Source organism: Carcharhinus amblyrhynchos, chromosome 23 (assembly GCF_965287045.1).
Source record: "Carcharhinus amblyrhynchos chromosome 23, sCarAmb.v2.hapA, whole genome shotgun sequence".
NCBI lineage: Eukaryota > Metazoa > Chordata > Chondrichthyes > Carcharhiniformes > Carcharhinidae > Carcharhinus > Carcharhinus amblyrhynchos.
In genome coordinates this window covers 18,384,322-18,392,872 of record NC_137346.1, presented here as the reverse complement: position 1 = coordinate 18,392,872, position 8,551 = coordinate 18,384,322, and the positions used below count along the sequence as shown (strand labels likewise).

At 45.1% G+C, this 8,551-nt stretch overlaps 1 protein-coding gene across 2 annotated transcripts in view; it reads left to right on the top strand.

The window, feature by feature from the left end:
* Positions 1–203: 203 nt before the first annotated feature.
* The window catches only part of LOC145357522 (coronin-6-like), a 245,580-nt gene continuing 237,232 nt past the window's right edge, over positions 204–8,551 (top strand). For both annotated transcript variants that reach the window (XM_080210953.1, XM_080210954.1), the window contains exon 1: positions 204–292. The gene's annotated coding sequence lies outside the window, so the exon portion shown is untranslated. The remainder of the gene's footprint in view (positions 293–8,551) is intronic.

Here is an 8,551-nt window from a genome sequence, read left to right as displayed (position 1 = left end):
TTCAGGACTATTGAGTAAATATTACTCTCTAACACACATACAGCACACTCTCTCTCTCTCTCTAACACATATGCAGCACTCTCTCTCTCTAAAACACATACAGCTCTCAGAGCTCTCTCACGCCCTCTGCATATTTTATTCTCCGACACACTCCAAGCCGAGCCTCTTCGTCACTTTCCGTTGACTCTGTCTCTCTCTCGCCCTCTCCGCTCTCTATCTGCGGCTGGGTACAGTTTCTGGACCAAACCCTTCCTTGCGTTTCTACGGACCGCTACTTGCCCTTCTCAGTTTGGTAAGTGCAATCTCTCTCCCTCTTTTTCTTATCCTTCCCGTTGTGTTTTAAGCCTCCCCACCCTCTGTGTCTGCAGATCCATTCAGTGACCTGTCTGAAATAACACATACATACATAGCACACCCTTCCAGCCAATTCTGTCCAGATACAGGATCTGGGCATATCCATTTATGTAGCTTGTTTTAAAAAAAAACCACAAGTGTCAGACTGGTATTGTTTTGAGTGTTAATTTATTTATTGTATTGAACGGTTTATTGTTCTGAACTGGTGTCCCGGGTCACAGGAATGAATCTATCTCTATATTTGGACACTGACCCCTGTCTCTCTCTGTACTGGAGCGGGAGTGAGGCGCTTCCTAGCTCAACTGAGCTTCATTTAGCAGTGGTTGTTTAGTGAATTCGTGCGTCCCCTCCCCGGCCCAACCTCCCCCACCCCCTGGCAAGGGGAAACAGTAGCCTGGTGTTTTCAGGGCATTCCCCTCACCAGGTGGTCACGTAGCCCGCTTCATGTTCTGGTTCAGTCGGTGCACCGCGCTGTTCAATTCTTAGCAGGAGGCAGATAGCAAGTTGAGCCCAAGCTGTCAAAAGCTGGAGGGAGACTCTGCTCCCTGATCTTGCACAGTCAATCAAAACAGAAAATGCTGGAAAATCTCAACAGGTTTCACAGCAGCTGGGGAGAGAGAATAGAGTCTATGTTTAGAGTCTGGATGACCCTTCCTCAGAGTGCTAACCCCCCCCCCCCCCCCCCCCCCTTCCTTCCCATATCATCGGATCATACAGCTCAGAAAAGGCCCTTTGGTCCATCAAGTCTGACCCATAAACACCTGAAACAGAATTTTCCTGTCCCACCCGCCACAGGAATCGTAGTGGGCGGGAGGGTACATCACACAAAGGTCCTTTCGCTTTGGGCTGGATTTTCCAGTCTTGGGGTCAGAGTGGCTGGAAAATCCCTCCCATCCAATACCATCTACCGGCACTTGGCCTATATGCATATTTGAGAAGCCCGGGGGGAGGGGAGTGGGGTGCTTATAACCTTAGGACAGGTGACTGGCTCCATATGATCCAGCCCGAATACTGTAAATGTATTTTAAAGTACCTAAGAGTAAGACTTGGAAATCCCAGCAGGTCTGACGGCAGCTGTGGAGAGAGAATAGAACCAATGTTTTGAGCCTGGGTGGTCTAAAAGGCAATCATCCAGACTTAAAACATTACTTCTATTCTCTCTCCACAGATGCCGTCAGACCTGCTGAGATTTTCCAGCATTTTCTGTTTTGGTTTCAGATTCCAGCATCCGCAGTAATTTGCTTTTTGAAAAAAGATAATTTATTTGTGGGACATGGGCGTCACTGGCTGGCCAGCATTTATTGCCTGTCCCTAGTTACCCTTGAGAAGCTGGTGGTGAGCTGCCTGCTTGAATCGCTGTTCATGTCCCTATTCTGTGGGTTGCCCCACAATGCCATTAGGGAGGGAATTCCAGGAGTTTGACCCAACGGCAGTGAAAGAACGGCAATATATTTCCAAGTCAGGATGGTGAGTGACTTGGAGGGGAGCTTGCAGGTTGTGGTGTTTCCATTTATCTGCTGCCCTTGTCCTTCTAGATGGAAGCGGTCATGGGTTTGGAAGGTGCTAAGTATCTTTGGTGAATTGCTGCAGTGCATCTTGTAGATAGTACACACTGCTGCTACTGAGCATCAATGGTGGAGGGAGTGGTTGTTTGTGGATGTGATGCCAAACAAGTGGGCTGCTTTGTCCTGGTTGGTGTTGAGGTTCTTGAGTGTTGTTGGAACTGCATCATCGAGGTGAGTGGGGAATATTCCATCACACCCCTGACTTGTGCCTTTATCAAAACAACACTGACCCTCAGGCAAGTGATGGCCTGAATGGCCACTAACATTAAATACATCGCAGTCACACTGTAGCACACATTATCTGTAATAGTCATTGGTCTAACCTTTAGATCAAGTTCAGTGTTTTATGGAATTCGCTCACGATTTAGTTTGACCTCATGTTTTTTGAAATATAAATATTCATCTCATATGAATTCCCCATTAAGGTGAATCTGAATAGGGAATGATGATAAATTACGATATGTCCTGCTGTATCGCAGTGTCACCTAGTGAACCAGCAGAATACTGAATGATCTGTTTGATTACTAACTTGTAATTGGTAAAGTTTTGATTCCATCCTTGTCACCAAGGTCAAGGGTCTAACATTGACCCTTCCCACGGGAATGACTGGGGGAGGGGGATTTGGAGTTTCAGGGTTTGCTGAATAGTATAATATGTATGTCATGGAGTTTTAACGACAGAATGAGGCTCTTCAGCCCATTGTGTCAGTGTCAGCCGTCATGCACCTATCTGTTCTAATCCCGTTTTCTAGCATAGGCCCTAACCTTGTATGTTATGTTTTTCAAGTGTTCATCTAAATGCTTCTTAAATGTTGTGAGAGTTCCCATCTGTACCACCCTTTCAGGCAGTGGGCTCCAAATTCCAACCATCCTCTTGATGAAAATGTTTTTCTTCGAATTCCCTCTAAATTTCCTGCCCCTTACCTTAAATTGATGCCCCCGCCATCCTGTTTTTGACCTCTCTATTGTTTCTTCCTATCTATATTCCTCATAATGTTGTACACCTCAATCAGGTTCTCCCTCAGCCTTCTCCGCGCTAAGGAAAACAACCCCAGCCTGACTAGAAAGAAGTTTCACCAGCTGTTGCCTGAGCTGGAACATTTCAATTATGAAGAGAGGCTGGATAGGCACCAAAACTGTACACAGTACTCCAGGTCTGGCCTCAGCAGCACCGTATAAAGCTGCACCATAATCTCCCTGTTTTTAAATCCACCAGGTCGATGACCTTTCCATTTTGGAAGTGGCTGAGAGGAGTGAGGAGATCTTTGAATAATACAGTGGATCATTAATATCTGCTTGAACCACTAGAACAGGCAGGCAGGCAAGGTCATGGTTTAATTGTCTCCAATGAAGGATTCATATAAACGTGTGGATTAGCAGCACGAGTAGCTCACTTGGCCCCTCAAAACTGCTTTGCCATTCAATATGAAGGCTAATCTGCTGCATAAGCTCTGGTTTCCAGTCTGCTCTTGATTCCATGAGAGGCCAAAAATATTACCTATCCTAAACAAAGAACAACCCAGCACGGGAAACAGGCCCTTTGACCCAACGAGCCCGCGCCGCCGCATCCTCCTACACCTACCCTGCCCTGTGTGTATGTGAATGGAACCCCTAATGTAGCCAGATTCAGGGGAGAATAGTATCAATTTGGTAAACCAATCAGCCTAAGAGCACATCTTTGGGGTGTGGGAGGAAACCGGAGCACCCGGAGGAAACCCACGCAACCACAGGGAGAATGCACAAACTCCCACAGACACAGGCCCAAATCCATGTATCTGCACAGCTAGCAGTGATAGTCACTGAGTTGTTGCGGTGCCCGTCTGCTGGACCTTGAATTTACTCAACACTGGAGAATCCAATGGGGTGGCAAAGTGGTAGCATTGCTGCCTCACGGCATCAGGGACACGGGTTCAATTCCTAGCTTGGGTCACTGTCTATCTGGATTTTGCACATTCTCCCTGTGTCTGGCGTGGGTTTCCTCCGAATGCTCTGGTTTCCTCCCACAATCCAAAAGATGTGCAGGTAAGGTGGATTGCCCATGCTAAATTGTTGATTAGTGTCAAAGGGATTAGTAGGGTAAATAAGTGGAGTTACGGCGATACGGCCTGGGTGAGATTGTTGTCGGTGCAGGCTCAATAGGCCCAATGGATCATTGCTCAATGGGCCCAATGGATCAAAGGAAGCCCAATGGCTTGCTTCTGCAGTGTAAGGATTCCAAGATTGGCAATCGTCTGGGGTAGAGAATTCCAAAGATTCACAATCCTCCAAATTTCTCCTCATCTCAGACCTAAATGATGGATCCCTTATCTTGGGACAGTGTTCTCGTTTCCCCACCCAGGGAGCTGCCATGCTCCTGTTGCAGTGTGATAGGACAATTTGGAGGCCAGCCAAATCTCCATTCTCTGCGGCAAGGTGAGAAAATCCTGCCAGTGTGAACAGTGGTGAGACAACCCCAGAATCATCAAAACGCTACACAATAGTAGCAAGACTTTTCGTTTATTGCCCAAGTTAACTTGCTCAGCCATGTCAGGATAGCATTTAAGAGTTATGGCAGATTTCTGTCCTCAAAGAGCACTCCTGAACCAGATAGATTTTTGCAACAATTAGACTTTAGATTCCAGACTACTTTGAATTCAAATTTCACCATCTGCCATGGTGGGATTCGAATCTGGGTCCCTGGAGTATTACACTGGGTTTCTGAATTACTAGTCCAGTGACAATACCACTACACCTCCCTCCATTATTTACTTCTTCTTGTACTCCAGTCTTATATTTTATCTGTAATAGCCTAGGTAAAATGCCCTGGACCAAGGGTAGGGTGTAAATCAACACTGTTTGGCTTAGGGTGCTACTAAGTGAGCCAAGGTAAATCTATAGGGTAGTTGATTGTGTGCTATGAGTGTGGAGCATTGTTCTGATGGTGCATATCTGATTTGCGTTATTATTATCACATGTATTGTGATACAGTGAAAAATATTGTTTTTGCGAGCTATACAAGCAAAACATACCATTCATAAAGTACATAGGGGAGAAGGAAAGGAGAGGGTGCAGAATGTAGTGTTACAGTTATAGGTATGGTGAAAAGAAAGATCAGCGTAATATATGGTAGGTCCATTCAAAAGTCTGATGGCAGCAGGGAAGAAGCTGTTATTGAGTCGACTGGTATGTGATCTCAGACTTTTGTATCTTTTTCCCCACGGAAGAAGGTGGAAGAGAGAATGTCTGGGGTGCATGGGGTCTTAGATTATGGTGACTGCTTTCTCAAGGCTGTTGAGCTAAGTGCATACTTTCCCCATCAACAACTCGAAGAGTAGGAGAATTAAGTGCAGTGTACAGGGCTTGCTGCCATCTAGTCAACATTGGAAAACTACCTCTTGCCATTTGATGATACTGTATCTTTCTGCTGCACAAATCCAAACATTTATTGGGAAGGTGCCAAAAGAATGTCAGTTGGTACATCTGCTATTTATAGTTTTGCTGCCAGCCTCCCCCATCCGACCCCAAATTTAGTAGGGGATGGTGACACGATGGGGTTCCAAAATATGAGAGGAGTGCCCATTTCATTCTACTTTACAACATGCAAGTGGAATTGTGAGAATGCATGCATTTTAAACATCTGATCCCAGGGATTGTGATTCTGTTGGCAGAAATAGCTAGTCATGAAGTGCTGGCAAAAAAAAATCATTTGGTTTTTCAGACAAATCTCTGGGAGAATGGAATCAGAATATTAATATAGCTAAGGAGTTCACAATATCAGATTTTAATGCAGCACAGAACTGGTGAAAGCTGGGTTTGATGCCATCAGTAAACCTCCCTATTCATGGTGGCACAATGGTTAGCACTGCTGCCTTGCAGCGCCCAGGGTTACTGTCTGTGTGGAGTTTGCACATTCCTTCTGTGTCTGTGTGCGTTTCCTCTGGGTGCTCCAGTTTTCTTCCACAGTGCAAAGATATGCGGGTTAGGTTAGTTGGCTATGCTATATTGACCCAAGTGTTAGGGGATTAGCAGGGTAAATATGTGGGGTTATGGGAATAGGGCCTGGGTGGGATTGTGGTCAGTGCAGACTCGATGGGCTGGATGGCCTCCTTCTGCACTGTAGGGATTCTATGATTCCTCGCCCCAACAACCCCCATCAAGCTTGGCAATTCCTGGGAGATGCCAAAAGAAATTTGAAGTCAATTGAGGGAATATCTTGGGGAATTCGCAACAATAAAGCAAAGCTGCAGTAAAATTGGAGTAACTGAAATCTTTGTTGTTCCAGCTAACATGTAAGTGGCTCTGCAGTAACGGAAATATCTCTTCCTAAGCCTTGGGATCTTGCCTGGTTTCCCCTCAGAGGGTCTCTGTGATGGATTTGTGCTTACCTCATGCTTCAGTCACCTGTTCCAGGTGACAGTGAGACTGCGGAGTGAAATATTTCCCAGTCTATGGCCTAATTCTTTCCCGAGGATTTTTAAAATAATATCTGATCATGCTTTGTATCCACTGGTAATCTTTATAATGGAGCATTATAATCATTTTCTGTGAAAGGCGAGAGCTGCCAAATGTGACAACAGGCGTAGCAATTTATCATTGGAGTGTAAACTCCGTTCCGGCTCTGAACATCTGGTGGAGATTGGATTGGGAGGGGGGTGGCGGTGGAACTGCACAATTTCAAGAAGATGTGACTATTATTGTTGAATAATATCCAGCTTTTCAAACGAGTGGCCCAACATCCCTTTCCTCTTAAGTCCTTGGATGTGTTGTTGCCTTCCAAATCCATGCCCATTTTCTTTCTCAACTCCATATTTTAATCCCTTGAATCAGGTTTCTGTCTCTGCGATTCTGTCACAATAGCTCAGGAAGTCAAATGCCATTTTCTGTGACTGTGACAAGGGTACAGTATCCCTCCTTTATCCTTCCTTATCTGCTCTTGATGTGGTTTGCCATGCCATCTTGCTCGCTCCAATATTTTGCAGCTGGGTGGGACATCACTCACTCATCCGGCCCCATTCTTATCTATCCAATTGTATTCTGAGAATCACCCACTCTTTCTCTCCTTTCCCCTCCTGTACAATTACCTATGGTGTCCCCAAAGGTCTGTCCTTTACCCCCCTCCTATTTCTACCCTAGGTGGCGTCATGCAAAAACAGCGTCTGTTTCCAAGAGCTGATAATACTCAGCTTTACACCTCCTCCACTGAACCCTTCACTCCCTTGAAATTGTCAGCTTGCTTATCCAACAATTAGTACTGGATTAGCAGAAATTTCATCTAGTTAGATATTGGAAAGACTGAAGCCAATGTCTTCAGTTTCCAAAACAAACCCCATTCCCTCAGCATCAATTCAATCCCTCCTGGCAACTCTCTGAGACTTTTCACATTGTCATATTGGACCAAGAGAGGATCATCTAACTACTTACCCACACCATTACTGAAACAGCCTGCCTTCAACTCTGTAACATTGTCCAATTCTACCCCTGTCTCAGCTCAGCTTGCTATGGAAAATCTCATTTGTAAGCCAGAGTTAATATTAAATATTGAAATATATAGTCTACATTACCAGTGGTGTGAAATAACTTGACAACCGAGTTGGACGTAGATAGTTCTTAGCATTTTCGGTCAGAAGTACCAAGTGGTTGATATTCTTGGCCTCCTCCTGAGGTCTCCATTGATACCAGCTTTCAGCCAATTCGATTCACTCAACATGATGTCAAGAAAATGGCTGAATGGGGCCCTGACAACCTTCTAGCAATAGTACTGAAGATGTGAACTCCAGAACTAGCTGTGGCCCTGGCCAAGCTGTTCCAATATTATTACAACATTGGCATCTACCCAATAATGTGGAAAATTGCCCAGGAATGTCCAGTCCACAAAAAGCAGAATAAATCCAACCCAGCCAATTACTGCCTCATCAGTCTACCCTTAACGATCAGTAAAGTGATGGAAGTTGTCATTGGGCAGTGCTGTCAGGTGGCAATAATCTGCTCGCTAACGCTTAGTTTGGGATCTGCGTCAGCCACCCAGCCTTGATCCAAACATGAACAAAAGAGCTGGACTTGTGAGCTGAGGTGAGAGTGACTGCTCTTGACATCAAGGCAGCATTTGATCAAGTGTGGCATCAGGGAACCTGAATGGTCAATGAGAATCCGGGGAAAACACTCCGCTGGTTGGAATCATACCGAGCACAAAGGAAGATGGTTGCATTTGTGGGAGGTTATACTTCTCAGTCTTTTGACATTGCTACAGAAGTTTATCAGGGTAGTGCCCTAAATACAACCACCTTAAGCTGCTCATCAATCATAAGATCAGAAGTGGGGATGTTTGCATATGATGTGCATGATACCCAGTATCATTAGAACAGTCCATGTCCATAAGCAGCAAGACCTAAACAAATTTAGGCATGGCATGTTAACAGCCAATAACATTTGCACCCTCGATTGTCAGACAATGAACATCTCCAACAAGAGAAAATCTACCCAGAAGAAAAGAAACAGTTCAGATCAGTACTTTACTTCCCTGTTTTATTGTTTCCTCCTTCTGGGTAACCATCTCCCCTGACATTCAATGGCATTGCCATCACTGAATCCCCCACTATCAAGATCCTGGGTATTACCATTGACCAGAAACTGATCAGTGGTTATATAGACAAATTT